Source organism: Schistocerca americana, chromosome 2, assembly GCF_021461395.2.
Source record: "Schistocerca americana isolate TAMUIC-IGC-003095 chromosome 2, iqSchAmer2.1, whole genome shotgun sequence".
NCBI lineage: Eukaryota > Metazoa > Arthropoda > Insecta > Orthoptera > Acrididae > Schistocerca > Schistocerca americana.
Window position 1 is genome coordinate 11,580,586 of NC_060120.1, and position 16,301 is coordinate 11,596,886.

At 39.4% G+C, this 16,301-nt stretch overlaps 1 pseudogene; it reads left to right on the forward strand.

The window, feature by feature from the left end:
• The first annotated feature begins 262 nt into the window (after positions 1-262).
• LOC124597425 lies at positions 263-380 on the forward strand (annotated as a pseudogene).
• The last annotated feature ends 15,921 nt before the right edge of the window (positions 381-16,301 follow it).

Genomic DNA, 16,301 nt, shown 5'->3' on the forward strand with positions numbered 1-16,301 from the left:
GCGCCGAGTGCAACGCTTGTCTTCATAATATCAAAGGAGCTATCCTCTGTTTTCCTTCCTGTCTTCCCTCTAGTCTGTGGCAGCCACATAGCCAATTACCATTTTGCAATATGAGAACGTGTTGTAGTCTACGTGGACAATGACTGCAAAAGGTAGGAAGATTAGGGAGTTACGTCCCGTCAACGTCGACGTAAATCCCTAATCTACCGAGAGTCACTCTTGATGCAAGGAATGTTATTTGTGTGCAGTTTCTAAGTTCTTGGCCAACGGCCTTACCGCAGTGGTAACACCGGTTCCCGTCAGATCGCCGAAGTTAAGCGCTGTCGGGCTGGGCTAGCACTTGGATGGGTGACCATCCGGTTTGCCGAGCACTGTTGGCAAGCGGGGTGCACTCAGCCCTTCTGACACGAACTGAGGAGCCACTTGACTGACAAGTAGCGGCTCCGGTCTCATAAACTGACATACGGCCGGGAGAGCGGTGTGCTGACCACATGCCCCTCCATATCCGCATGCAGTGACGCGTATGGGCTGAGGATGACACGGCGGCCGGTCGGTCCGTTGGGCCTTCCAAGGCCTGTTCGGACGGAGAGTTCCTAAGTTCTTAACCGAACACTACGGCGCATACCATGGTGTATAACAATACGTAGAAGGCATTGGACCTGATCTATTACAAAAAATATCATGTATCTTAAAGTATGTCTGTAATTTTAGTCTCGGAACTGACCTTAGAAAATCCTGCTCTGTAGCTGCGAATGATATTGAATTTTTTTTTTTATTTTTTCTTTACTTGTTGCATCATGTGAAAAAGTAAAGTGTTAACGGTGGCAACTAACTTTTTTTTACCTTACGGAAACACAATGTGCATACCGTTGCATCACGTATGTAACCTCAGATGCGGAATGTTTTGCATTACAAAAATCGCAATTGTAGCTCTCAAAATTCTTTGGACTTACGTACTGTGCACATTTCACGAAATCTTTGAAAACCACAATAGAATTATTATTATCAATGTCCATATTATTACTATTACTTTGTTAACGCAAAATATTTTGTTTCACGAGCTCTTTTGCTTTCAGTTCGACTCATTAGTAAGCTCAGTAGGGCAGTCGTACGTATTCAAAAAGAAGAAACTGAAAATTAGGAATTACTTCAAATTCTGTGGAAATGGCTTCAAATGAACACATAGTTAGTTCAGTTACTCTTAGACGAAAGTAAACCAAAAAACGACGCTAACCAACAATGTTGTGTATAATCAGTATTGCCCCCAAACTTTTCGTTACTACGATGTTTTGTTTTCCGCTGCTGACAACGTTAACGGCGTAGCAGTTGCGGCGTTATACCTCCCCGGTATACATTTGTTACTGCAAATGAACCCTGTGCAGCAATCACTCCTGGACTTTCTTAGAATGCGATTTCATGAAAGGTTGTTACTTTCGTGTGTCATTTCTAACATAGCACCTAAATGTATATCAGGGTAGAAATGGGTAGCGTTGTGGGAGACAAGAGGGAAACTTTTCTCATTTGCGTTTGTCTACTGCATTTTCTCTCTTAACGGCTACACATGAGTTTGTGTGCACATCTTAGATAAAGCACCTTTCAAATTTTGCAAGTTTTACTGGCCTCTTTGTATTTTTAATGTTATAGATCGGTACTTCAATTTTCTACGTACACATGTTAATATTATGATATGCGGACAGATTCGTTAGTTTACGATTACATGATTGCAAATTGAGTATGCGCACGGAGAGATTTAAAGTGGAACGATCGAATAAAAATTATTGTAAGAGAGGCCGATGCCAGACTGACATTCACTAGAAGAAGAGGTTGAAAAACTCGGCCAACCAGGTGCAAAAGGTTTGTTAGTCCTTGACCGATGTTACTGAAAATTCCTCTTTCAGAAGGTGTGGGTCTTGTAACATCGCGTGGTGGTGGATCAGATTAGCTGAAGCCACCGGCTCTTGTCGTATATAACACTGACGATCATAAAATATTTGCATCAGTTTAGAGTACATCATGACAGAGACAAAGGCCTTTGTCCCTGGCGTGATATACTCTAAACTGATGCAAATATTTTATCCTGTGAGACTTGTTAGAATTTTATTTTGGCCAGAGCCCCAACCAGTGCGTATTTACCAGAGGACATTTATTCTGGAGTACGCTAAATGTAAAATGGCTTCTATCTAAAGGCATGGCATGTTATAATGCTTGTTTTTACGTCACTTTTGTACATGGCAAGGGCCGCTCTGCTTCAGCTAATCTGATGTACCACCATATGCTGTAACAAGGCCCACTTCTTTCGAGGAATATATTTTTAGAAATATCGAAACCTAGGTCAAGGGCTAATAGACCTTAATCTGGTAACTGGTTGCCTGATTTTTCCAATCTCTTCAAATGCTGATTCGCATCCATGTTTAAGATTTTCATTGGAAGAATTTTCAAATGTAGTCCATACGTGAAGCAGATTACAAAAATCTCGTTCGACAGAAACATGAATATTGGTCATCAGTACCAGATAAGTTGAGAAAATGAGAAAATCTTAAGAAGAGCAGCGTCACAGTTTCGTTTAGTAAGCGAGAAAGCGTCTCCAGTCGCAGACGCTGTAGGAAAGGCGTTGTCCGTCTCGAAGTTTGTAAGTAAGCTGTTTAGGTTCTTGTATTGCTAACGCCACCGCCACGTAGCATTCTGTATGAAAATCACTGACTGTGCTGTGTGCAGTCTGTGGCTGGTTTGCATTGTTTTTGGCTATTGTAGTATTGGGCAGTTGGCTGCTAACAGCGCGTAGCGTTGCGCAGTTGGAGGTTAGCCGCCAGCGGTGGTGGATGTGGGGAAGTGAGATGGCGGATTTTTGAGAGCGGACGATCTGGACATGTGTCCATCAGAGACAGTACATTTGTAAGAATGGATGTCATGAACTGCTATATATATATTATGACTTTTGAACACTATTAAGGTAACTTAATAATTAACTAAGCCTATCAGTAGTTAGTGCCTTCAGTAGTTTGAATCTTTTATTTAGCTGGCAGTAGTGGCGCTCGCTGTATTGCAGTAGTTCGAGTAACGAAGATCTTTCTGAGCTGAGAGATTTGTGAAAGGTATAGGTTAATGTTAGTCAGGGCCATTCTTTTGTAGGGATTATTGAAAGTCAGATTGCGTTGCGCTAAAAAGTATTGTGTGTCAGTTTAGTGTTGATCAGAATAGGTAAAGAGCGAAATGTCTGAGTACGTTCAGTTTTGCTCAGCTGTTTGAAAATCAAATAACGTAAGGAGTTTACCAGCACAGTAATTCAATAATTCCTCTAAGGGGACGTTACAAGTTTACTACTAAAATTTGATGAGCATATTTTCCTAGAAGAGACAACCTCCATATTGCTTCCTCCTACATCTCCCAAAAACCCGCGAAGGAAAAATTAGAGACATACGAAGTCACAGGTTCACTTTTTTCCGTTGCATCATCGTGACAGGAATAGTAGAGGAGAAGTGACAGTATTATACAAAGTACCCTCCTCACCGTTTGTTTGTTTATCTTTTATTCCTGGGAATCATTCGATTGCCAAATCTCCTTTATTCTGAGATGGTAACATGATTAGGCACCAATAAATTTTTTTTCATATTTGCTTTTCACTGCTCCTTGGAATCGTATACTTGAGGTGCGTGAATTGAGTTGCAACATGTATGACCTGTGTATCAAATAAATATTGCTGAGTTGTAGAAACAGCCAAATTATCAATAATTTTGTAGATAGATCTTAAAATGTGGTTTCGTCTGGAGTTTTGGTGTCACGAGTGAACACTATGAAAATTAGAACAACATCATGATTGTCGCCAAGAGCTGCTGATAAAATTTCTTTATTTAACAGTTTTCGATGCGCAGACTATCGTCAACTTCCTTTATAACAATTGAAAGAAGATATAATGTGCATTATAAGATTCAGCTGTCACAAATGAAGTAAATTTTAACAAAAACTCACGCTCAACAAAATGTCATGCACTCACATTAAAGCATTTTCAACATCCCATCAGGCATTATAAATCATCACTGGAGATAAAAGAAATGGTTCAAATGGCTCTGAGCACTATGGGAATTAACGTCTACGGTCATCAGTCCCCTAGAACTTAGAACTACTTAAACCTAACTAACCTAAGGACATCACACAACACCCAGTCATCACGAGGCAGAGAAAATCTCTGACCGCGCCGGAAATCGAAGCCGGGAACCCGGGCGCGGGAAGCGAGAACGCTACCGCACGACCACGTTGGAGTTAAAAATACAACTCACATAATAATGTAAACAATTATGTTCCTTATTATACAAATGATGTGCCCTCTAGTATTACGGATAATTCTTGGAAGTAAAGGGTGTTGTGTGCGGCATTGGTTCTGTTTCAGATAGTGCAGTTAATGACATAAGTTTGTGGCTTGCAGGAAATAAATGAACGCTAAATCACAGTAAGACTCAGTTTTTACAGTTTCTGACACACAATTCAACAAAAACTGATGTTTCAGTTTCACATAATGGGCATGTGATTAGTGAAACGGAACAGTTCAAATTCCTAGGTGTTCAAACAGATAGTAAACTGACGTAAAAGCCCATGTTCAGGATCTTGTTCAAAGACTTAATGCCACCATTTTTGCTATTCGAACGGTATCTGAAGTAAGTGATCGTTCGACACGAAAATTAGTCTACTTTGCTTATTTTCATTCGCTTATGTCATATGGTATTATATTTTGGGATAACTCTTCCCATTACGAAAGGATATTTTTGGCTCAGAAACGGGAAGTTAGGACAATAAGCGGTGTAAGTTCGCGAACCTCTTGTCGACCCCTGTTCACTAGTCTGTGTATTTTGACATTGGTCTCTCAATATATATATTCTTTAGTGCCATTTCTTGTTAACAATATCAGCTTATTCCCAAGAATTAGCAGCTTTCACTCGGTTAATACTCGGCAGAAATCTAGTCTGCATTTGGATCTGAATTCCTGTTGTGCAGAAAGGTGTGCAGTATACTGCTGCATCCATTATCAATAAGCTACCACAAGAATTCAAAAATCTTAGCAGTAATCCATCCGCTTTCAAACGAAACTGAAGAGGTCACTCCTTATATTCTGTAGAGGAATTTCTTCAAAAATTAAGCTGATTCTTGTGTTACATTATTGATTACGTTTACTTAAACTTACGGCTTCACCTTTTTTGGATTCATAAATATTTTATTTTATCTCTTATTACTTTTATGTTGTAATTTAACGTGCTGACACGTTCCTTGATCTTGGAGATCTGCTCCTCAATTTGGTCGTACGGAACTAGGCGCATAAATAAAAATAAAATAAAATACCAGTTGACTGCATTTGTCAGGATACTGGGTCTCATGATACTGCATATACTCTGTGGGCAATTATTACAAACGTCAGTGTTAATGTTCTACGAATGTCCATGCCTTTATACTGATTTCCGCTTCTGCAGTATCTTAAGATTATATGTGTTGTGTGTCATGTGTTATAATGAGTAAATGTGACAATCATAACAGACACAATCTGTACGTTGCATCCAATGATTACTTTACTTTTAGTATCGTATTCTTATTTCCAGTGACGATTTCACTATCTGGCACCAATGATTTTATAACGCCTAATATGATGTTGTAAATTCCTTTACGAGACTATGTAACATTTTATTACGTATGAATTTCCGTTAACATTTACATTAGCTAACACGAACGTGATAGTTGCGCCTTATAATCCTCTTTAGTTGTTCTTGTAGTAGGTACTCAGGGACCTGATGACGGTCTCTGGGCCGAAACTACCTGTAAAAAAAGGAAACTTTATCAGCAGCCTGAATCACCCTCTCTGTTTATTGATTGGATAGCCACTGAATCTTATAAGAATTATTTGGTCCAGGAAACACTTTTGCGATCACGGTTGCAATTTAAACGGTATTCGCGTAATTGTACTGATTAAAAGTTATCGTTTCCGAAAGACGCTGGTTTGATTAAAGCTGTGTATACTTTTGCGCGTATAATGAAAATATTCATAACATTTCGCGTAACAAAAAGAAACATGCGAATCACAACCATGATCAAACGAAGAAAATATATGATAACATAAATGTTCTTCGCTGTTATTCAGGACATGCTCAGATCAGACCTTGCAATTTTTAGTTATAGGAAATCACAAGACGTTACGCTTTAGGAATATTTGTTTTGAATAACTTGTATTTACCTTCTCTCTCTCTCCTTTTTACAGCCTTTATACCTTCACATCGATTAAGGAACTTTTCCTTCTCTACCGACCAGTACGAGAACAAAATTTAGACTCAACAAAATGTCTTACATCGAATTATTACATGCTTAACCCTTAACAATCCTATATAGTTTCGTAGTACAAACAATGCTAACTTATTCTGTACACTAGAAAGTCTTTGATACACTGAGCACAAAAAATGAAAATAATAAAATTATAATTACATTTTTAATATCATGAATAGTTCCTTAAATCATGAAAATAAGGTTTGACATCGTCGTAATATTAATTTTCATCGTTGTAGCACTACATTGCCCCCTTTGGATGTACAGTCACACTTGTTTTGACCGGACATCCAAGCAGGCTTATTTTCCTTGTCTGTTCTGTTTAAAGTTCACTGTGTTCTTTCACTTGGAAGCATGTGCTTTGTTTACTTTTAAGTCTCAGTGATTTTGAGTTACGCTCCCCCATTCGGGCAAAGGCGAATGGGAAAAACCCCGGGGAAAAAAAAACCACGGCGGAGCGAGCACATCTTCCATACCCTCTTTTTTTAATTTTCAACATTTGAATATTCACTTCGTATGACATTTAATAATGGTACAATTTCGTGATAGTGCTGCTGGTGGCGACGGCTGGCGACTTGGTGTACTGCAACACCGATGTCTCGCCCCAACAGGTAAGTCTGCGATGGACTGCGATGACGTGGCAGGCTGCGGCAAGGGATGACGGATGATGTCGCTGCAGCATGCTGCCCTCACCGACACGTGTGCTCAGCATCCCAGCATACAGTCACATGAAATTCAAACAGCAGTATCAGTTCCTTAAATTAACATCTAAATTACATCATATTTCACGCACTCTTTCACTCAACAAGAAGAATGTGTTTTCTTTTTTGTGAGGTGTTCGACTGTATGTGAGTTTCTTTATCATGATGCAAGTTCATTCGTCCTTCCGACGTAACTGACTATCTGCAATTAAAGGTTCATGTAATTACGTTCCAACATTGATACAGTTCTGCAATGGGTTTAATGATGTAGTCAGTAGCAGTTCCCAACACTGTTACGACTCACCACTGTTGCTGACTGATCGATTGCCTGAAATGTTACGTCCACGCATGTGGTCCCAATAACACTCTGAATACTTGGCATTACTAAACACTCGTAGCACAAAATTTGAAAACGAAATCATGGTAACACAATGCACTCATTGAGCGTCCACTTTTATGTTAAATTCCACTCTTTCACCGGTGAAATAAAGTTCGTACGCACAGAGGATAATCTTCACAGGAAGTCTTTGTTCATAGGTCATCTGTGACATGTTCACTCCACCACGTAGTCCCTTGATCACAGTTATCAAGACTGACAAGGTAAAGTCCTTGTGCTACCCATAAGAATGTCTTTACACAGTCTAGTTACATAATTATAAATAACTGAATGATTGTACATATCAAATGAAGTACATAATTGTAGTCATTTACAATATCAAAGCCAATCCTAAGTCATATATTTTCTCGAAAAGGTGCTCCTGGACCTACAAAGAAATGTGCAGTGATAAACACACGTCTGTATATGTTTGTCTGTGTAATGATCTGTTCAGTCATGGACAACATCTTGTTCGACCTGGTTTATAGCTCATGCAAGTCCGAGCACTAACTTACTGTGGAAAATTTGTTAAACCTATATGTAACTCGCGTAAACTTTACATATTGAAAGTGTATCCTTTACACACTCTGAAAGCAAAAAAAAGAACATAACCTACTCACCCTAATGAGTTCAAAATAGTTAATAATCAACAAAATGAAACGTTTATTTTCTTAAGTCACTATATCCTACTGTTGTGTGAAATATGCAGTTCTGTTCACTGTTCGTTGTTTCATATGCATAAGTTGCTGAAAGTTTACTAAATCTCAGCAACTTTGTATTATGTTTGAATAAGTGTCTTAGGGTGGAATCATCCTGAAGCAATTCTTCTCCTTGCAGCAGCTCGGCGTCCTTTTCTCCGTCGAACTGGAGCTGAAATTTTCTTACAACTAATTGGTATTCTGAGAGTCTTTTCCTCCAAGCAGTACTGATGCTTCCAATGTTGTATGTTCCTATTCTCCCACACGCCACATCGCAGTGTGTCCATGAAATACTTATACACTAGTCCATTAATTAATAATTGTCACTTAGCCTACTCACACAGTACTTGAGTCTTTGATGTTTGACTTCACCTCATTACGACACACGTAAAAGGTCATCTACTGTACTTAAGCTACATATATTTTCAAGTCTTTGTGATTGTATAGTCCTTTCTGTCTATTTGAATAACTATTTTTATGTGGTGTACCTAAGATCACAAATGGTCCTGAATATAACGGAAACCACTTCTCTATTTCTCTTTTTAATAATGACGACTTCGGATAATTCCTTACTAACACCATATCTCCCACGTTAAATTGTTGAGTATTCTGTAGTCTCCGGGTGTGTGATTCTTGCTGTTTCTGTGCATTCTCGTATAGTGTGACCAATGCTTGTCTAACTTTGTCCTCCCAGTCTTCCGGTTCGGTATTTAATTTTGGAAGTGAGTTGACCCAACTATTGTTCTCTTTTGTTTTTAATGTGAGTTCTGCTGGAGTAAAACCTTTCGATAAATGTGGTATGTAGTTTACAACACTTTCAAACGGCTCTATGTGTTCTACCCACTTAGTTTTTTTAGCTGAACAGTACGTTCTCACAAAGCAATTAAACTCGCGGAACACACGTTCCGTGGGATTACCTTGGGGGTGGAACTTCGAAATGAAAATTGGTTTTATATTATGTTTCTCTAAGAATTTCTTCCAGGTAACACTCATAAAATTTGAGGCATTGCCAGAGAGTAATGTTTCTGGCTTTCCGAAATGAGGTATGTAATCATTTTCCAATCGGTTTATTATCGTTCTCGTGGCTGTTGTTTTTGTAGCAAATAGCTTTACAAACTTAGTAAAGTTATCTAGCACTGCTACGAGGTATTTGACCCCTCCTCTGGCAGTTGGCAGAGGTCCAGCAATGTCAATACTTCAAAGTTGGCGCGAAGCAGTTGGATCAATTGACTGCATTAATGACTGCGATGATAAAGCACATGGCTTTACGCGCTGGCAAATGTCACATGCTCGCGTCATCCTTAGGATCTTCCTATACATGTTATTAAAATGACAATACATTCTTAGTTTCGCCAGGCACTTCCTTGAGCCGAAATGACAGCAAACATTATGTGTATATATTATTAACTTTTGTTCACATTGCTGCGGAATACTTGCTAGCCAGTTTCGTGAATCCTCATGTCTTCTAAAGAATAACACATCCTGATGTAACATGTAGTATTTATGCAATTTCGAAGTAGGATCCGTCCTCAGTTGATCCTTCATCTCGTGCCAAATACTATCTATGTCCTGTTTTTGTGCCATATTTTACACATGTCTAGAAAATATTTACGATTAACATTGTCCGCCATTAGTAACACTTTAAATTCCGATGCTTGCTCTGAGAGTTCACTAAATTGAGGTAAACCTCGGGGTAGCGTAGACAAAGCATCTGCCACAATACTATTACTTCTTTTGATGTAAATCATCTGGAAATCATACTCCTGTAACGCTAATGTCCATCTTGCATCTTGCCAAACGTGCATGGAGAAGTTTACAGGTCAGCAGGAAACTCAAAGCCTGATGATCACAGTATACCCGAACGTGTCTACCATAAACATAATCATGAAATTTGCGAAACGCCCATACCACTGCCAATGTTTCAAGCTCTGTAGTGGAATATGCGCGTTCGCATTCCGGTAATACACGACTTGCGAAAGATATTTTTATTTGCTCGTGTCCGTCTACTGTTTCTGTTTGAAATAAACACGCACATAACCCAGTACATGAAGCATCTGAGGTTATTCAAAAATCTTTACTGAGATCAGGATGGTGCAAGATTTCAGCATTTTACAAGCAATGCTTGATCGTGTCGAAATCATGTGCACACTGGTCAGTCTACACCCACGGCGCATTCTTCTTCAGAAGCCCCAATAGATGTTCGCTGTTAAGCCATTGATTAGGCACGATCTTTCGGAAAAATGATACAAGACCCATTATGCCTTTAATTGTCTTTTGTTGGGCGGATATGGACAATTTCTGATAGCCTCGAGTTTCGTACTATCCGGGAAGATTCTTTCTGATGATACTATATGTCCTAGAAACTTTATCTCCTCTTTCCAAACTTGTACTTCTTAAGGTTAACCGTAACACCTGCAAGTTCAGATTTGTTTAACACCAAGTTAATTAGTTTGATATGCTCGTCCCACGTTGGTGAAGCAATCAATAAATCGTCCACATAGACAGTAACCTGCTCTAACAAATCCGGGCCTAGGACGGTGTCAAGCGCATCAATAAAGACTCCGGCAGTGACATTCAATCCGAATGGCAATACTCTGAATTGATAGCTTCTTCCTCTATAAATAAATGCTGTTTATTTCCTAGATCTTGGCGTTAAGACCACCTGCCAGTATGAGGCGCGGAGGTCGAGGCTTGATAGATACTTCATCCCATGGAACTTCTGTAATAGTTCTTCTAGATTCTCAGGCCGCGTCCTGACAGGCATAATAATTTGATTAATCCGGCGAGCGTCGAGAACCAACCTTACGCTTCCATCGGATTTCATTACCGGTAAAAGTGGGTTACTATATGGTGATATCGAGGTCTCAATAATTCCCCATTCCAGCATTCGTCTAATTTCTTTTGTTACTGCTTCCCTTTTCGCGCTGGGTATTGAGTACGTTTGATGACAGTAACTTTCATGGGGAAACACTTGCATGTCGTACACGTAACCTTTAATTAGTTCAGGTTTTTTCAAAAATACTGTACGATAATTAGTAAGTGTGTCTAATAATTGCTTTTGTTGCAGACTGTCAAGACCAGAGGATTGTTGTACTTTTTCTACTATTTCAGAGAGGTGGATATTCTCCTCGTCCTTCACATCTTCCATGACCGGGAATGTACCGCAATTGAAACTATCTTGAAGCCGCCATCAATGTGCGCGAATCGCTTCTATCTTTCAAATTTGACAATATTTGCCATGCAATTCTTTGGTCTTTACCAATTCTAACCTGAATCTCGTGTCACCGAAACACATACTGCATTCACCCTTTGCGAGATCGGTTTTAGTTTCTGTCTCTCGCAAAATATCTAATCCGAGGAGACAGTTCACGGCTAAATTCTTTACAATAAGGAAGGTGCACTCTTTGGCTCCCATTCCAAAATTAATACAAATCCGTGTCTGTTCCCGAACTAGTTGGACTTTCTGACTAATGGCTCCTGTAACTCGACAATTAGTGACTGGAAAAACCGGAATCTTTCTAATCTTCTTTAAGTGAAGAAAGAACGATTCATTCAGCACACAAACAGATGCTCCAGTATCTAAAATCACCGTAGTTTGAATACCATAAATATCACAAACTATAGCTGCTTGTACAACTTCCCGTTCAAACAAATTACACTTCTTCCGAAAATCTTGACATAATTCCTCTCGTATATCGCCTCCGTCATTATATCTTAACATCTGCATAGTTGAACTACGTTACTGAGCAACATCAACAGCATTATTCCTACACACTGCATCTTTTGCGTCGTTCGACCCGATCGCTGCTGATTCTATGCGACACACATTCTCATTGTTACTACAGCTGGTTGTCTGCACGTTTGGTTGCTCGTTATTACTAACATCATTCATGCAAGTGCTCCCTAGACACCCTGCGACTGACACACGGGAGCATAATGTCGACGCATCTAGTTTGACTGACTGGTACTGGTTGATGGTTGCGGTTCACTTACCTCAATGATCTTGATATTTTGATTCGGTGGTTGCCATGGCTGCGCATTCATATGCTGCTGTATGTTATTTGACATTTGTATTGTACGGGGGTTGTACATGATTGTTGTTGTGATATTGCGGTGGCCTAGGCTGCTGCCATTGCTGTTGTGCATGATTCTGTGTTGACCAGTTATGTGGTGGTTGCATGTTTTGCTGATTGTTTGAAAAATTACCGTTATTGTAATTGGCGTTAGCTCTAAAATCTCGTTTCCGTTTCTTTGAAAAGTTTCCGTTGTTGTTTTGTCCACTATTGTTCTGTGGATGATAATTGTGATTCGGTGCATTACCATACTGTCCATTTGTGTTAATATTGTGGTTCTGCCATCCTGAATAATTCGGACTATTCCAATGATTTTGATTCCCATAGTAGGTGTTTCTATTACTATTGTTCTTGTGGTTTCGCCCGTTGCCATTACCATTACCATTGTTCGACGAATTATTCCCATAATGGTGTCTGTCCTCTTCGATAACCAAATATATAGAGTCCAGTACAGATAAAACATGTTCCACGTTGTCTTCAGGAATGTGAAAGAATTTCCCCTTTAGATCACGCGGTAACTTCTCCATTAATATCGCCGGCCGCAGTGGTCTAGCGGTTCTAGGCGCTCAGTCCGGAACCGCGCAACTGCTACGCTCGCAGGTTCGAATCCTGCCTCGGGCATGGATGTGTGTGATGTCCTTAGGTTAGTTAGGTTTAAGTAGTTCTAAGCTCTAGGGGCAGGGGTAAAATACAAGGAGCGAAAGGCTATTTACAATTTGTACAGAAACCAGATGGCAGTTATAAGAGTCGAGAGGCATGAAAGGGAAGCAGTGGTTGGGAAAGGAGTGAGACAGGGTTGTAGCCTCTCCCCGATGTTATTCAATCTGTATATTGAGCAAGCAGTAAAGGAAACAAAAGAAAAATTCGGAGTAGGTATTAACATTCATGGAGAAGAAGTAAAAACTTTGAGGTTCGCCGATGACATTGTAATTCTGTCATAGACAGCAAAGGACTTGTAAGAGCAGTTGAACGGAATGCACAGTGTCTTGAAAGGAGGATATAAGATGAACATCAACAGAAGCAAAACGAGGATAATGGAATGTAGTCAAATTAATCGGGTGATGCTGAGGGGATTAGATTAGGAAATGAGACACTTAAAGTAGTAAAGGAGTTTTGCTATTTAGGGAGTAAAATAACTGATGATGGTCGAAGTAGAGAGGATATAAAATGTAGACTGGCAATGACAACGAAAGCGTTTCTGAAGAAGAGAAATTTGTTGACATCGAGTATAGATTTAAGTGTCAGTTAGTCGTTTCTGAAAGTATTTGTATGGAGTGTAGCCATGTATGGAAGTGAAACATGGACGATAACCAGTTTGGACAAGAAGAGAATAGAAGCTTTCGAAATGTGGTGCTACAGAAGAATGCTGAAGATAAGGTGGGTAGATCACGTAACTAATGAGGAGGTATTGAATAGGATTGGGGAGAAGAGAAGTTTGTGGCACAACTTGGCCAGAAGAAGGGACCGGTTGGTAGGACATGTTTTGAGGCATCAAGGGATCACAAATTTAGCATTGGAGGGCAGCGTGGAGGGTAAAAATCGCAGAGGGAGACCAAGAGATGAATACACTAAGCAGATTCAGAAGGATGTAGGTTGCAGTAGGTACTGGGAGATGAAGAAGCTTGCACAGGATAGAGTAGCATGGAGAGCTGCATCAATCCAGTCTCAGGACTGAAGACCACAGCAACAACAACAACAAGTTCTAGGGGACTGATGACCACAGATGTTAAGTCCCATAGTGCTCAGAGCCATTTTTTTTCCTTTAATATCTTTAAAACATCACACTCAGGAGTTGGTGTGGATAAATATTTCACTTTGTCCAGATACTTTTCGAAATATTTCCGCAAAGTACCGCCTTTTCTATTAAATGGCTCAGGACTATAAACTTCTTTTCTTAATCGTTCTTGTACTCCACGCGACCAATACTTGTTTAGAAAAGCTTGTTCAAATTCCTCGAAGGAGCTGCATTGTTCAGCTTTCTCTCTCGCGAACAACTCTGGCTCACCTTGAATATGGGTAATAGTAAAGACAATTTTCTCCCTTTCGTTCCAACTTTTCGGCATTATTCCGCGGATCCCTTTGATAAACGCAATTGGATGGGGTCCGTTCTCATCATTGGTAAACTTCTGAAACTGTGAATTCTTCACAAAGGCATCCTGAGTCACCAATGATTGTGTATGGTCTTGATAAACGGATGTTACTCCACGTGTTGGATTGAAATTATTGCCCGTCTGCCCCCGACTTTCAGTAAAGGTTTTTCATAATGATCAGGGTGTGTTTCTCTGATATTAACACACTCCGGTGAACTGTTATGAGATGTTTGCATACGTGTTTCATTAAGCACTTTCTGCACGTTTTGTAATTCAGTCTGGAGTTCATGAATCTTTGTGTTGTTTTCATGTATCAGTTGTGTTCCTGCTCGTTGTAACATCACAGGTAGTTCCTTCTGTATAACAGTACTAATTTGTTTGTCTTTGTCATTTAGCCATGTGTTGAATGTGGTCACAACGCGTTCTTCTTGTTCTTTGCATTTTTGTTCTGTTACGTTTTGATTATCAACCGTAAGGTTTTCTATACGTTTACTTATGTTGCGTATTTCTGCTTCCAAAGAAGTGTGTAACCACATCCTGGGTTACTTGCTTTACATTCTGTGGTAAGTCATGGTATGTATGTTGCATACTTGAAATGTTGTTCTGTATAGCAGACAACTGGGCATCTATTTGCTGTCGCAGCTGGCGATCGTGTTCTTTTAACCGGTTTTCAAGCTTTTGATCTATCTCTTTTGAGAACTGTGAAAAGCTTACCTGCGTACGCTCTTCTAATTGACTGATGCGTTCATCCAAGGTCCTAATCCGTTCATCTACTCTGCTAATACGTTTATCTAAATTATTATTAATCTCAGTTGCAAGCTGTTTAGCAGTTTCTTGTTCACGCTGTATCTGTGATTGTTCCTGTATTTTATACATTTGTTCCATTTTCATCATTAAGAGAGAAAATGGATTCATTACTGTTTGTGTTGGCTCTACCGATGGTAAATCGACTGTAACTGGTGTTTCTTGTGGTTCTGCTTCAGTATGCACTTTAACTACCGTCTGTATTCTGCCTGAGTGTTCTACAGCAGATGGATCACTGACTTTAATATTAGTGTCCTGTTCTATATCCTCTGTCTGATCTGAAAAAAATATTATCAATTTCTACATCACTAGTTATTCCTTCCTCCTCTGAATTTTCTACAGTTACTTCCTGCTGTGTAGCTTTTCTTACACGTCGCACTGTTTTCACCATGTTTGCAAATATTTGGCTGCAAGTCTAAGCGGGAAAACGTCACACGCAACACATCAATTATTCCGTCACACAAAACATAAAATAATTACTACACTGCACCAGATTGGAATCAGTACTATAAATGTTCACTTTCGTTTGATTAAAATTCAGTTCCAATCTCGTTCAGTTAACCTCTACTGAAAACACTTGATGCTGTATTTTACTGATCCTTCTCGCAGTTACTTAAATGTAATTGACTCTTATAGCTTCCTAAGAGGACACTCACTAAATGTTAAAATTAATTGTTTCGGTTTTTTTTAGTAGGTTGTTACTGAAATGCCCTCTCTGTTTATTGATTGGATAGCCACTGAATTGCTATTTATTTTTTGGGATAATAATAATTATTAAAAGGTGGCGATTTTATTTAATCACTGTTTTTACGCTTTCGATTGTCGCGAGTCAGCGGTAGTGCAATACTGCTTGCTATGGAGAATACACGTTTTATAAGAATTATTTGGTCCAGGAAACACTTTTGCGATCACGGTTGCAATTTAGACGGTATTCGCGTAATTGTACTGATTAAAAGTTATCGTTTCCGAAAAACGCAGGTTCGATTAAAGCAGTGTGCACTTTTGCGCTTATAATGAAAATATTCATAACACGTCGCGTAACAAAAAGAAACATGTGAATCACAACCATGATCAAACGACGAAAATATATGATAACATAAATGTTCTTCGCTGTTGTTCAGGACAGGCTCAGATTAGACCTTGTAATTTTTAGTTACAGGAAATCACAAGACGTTACACTTTAGGAATATTTGTTTTGAATAACTTGTATTTACCTTCCCTCAACTTTTCCTTCTCTACCGACCAGTACGAGAACAAAATTC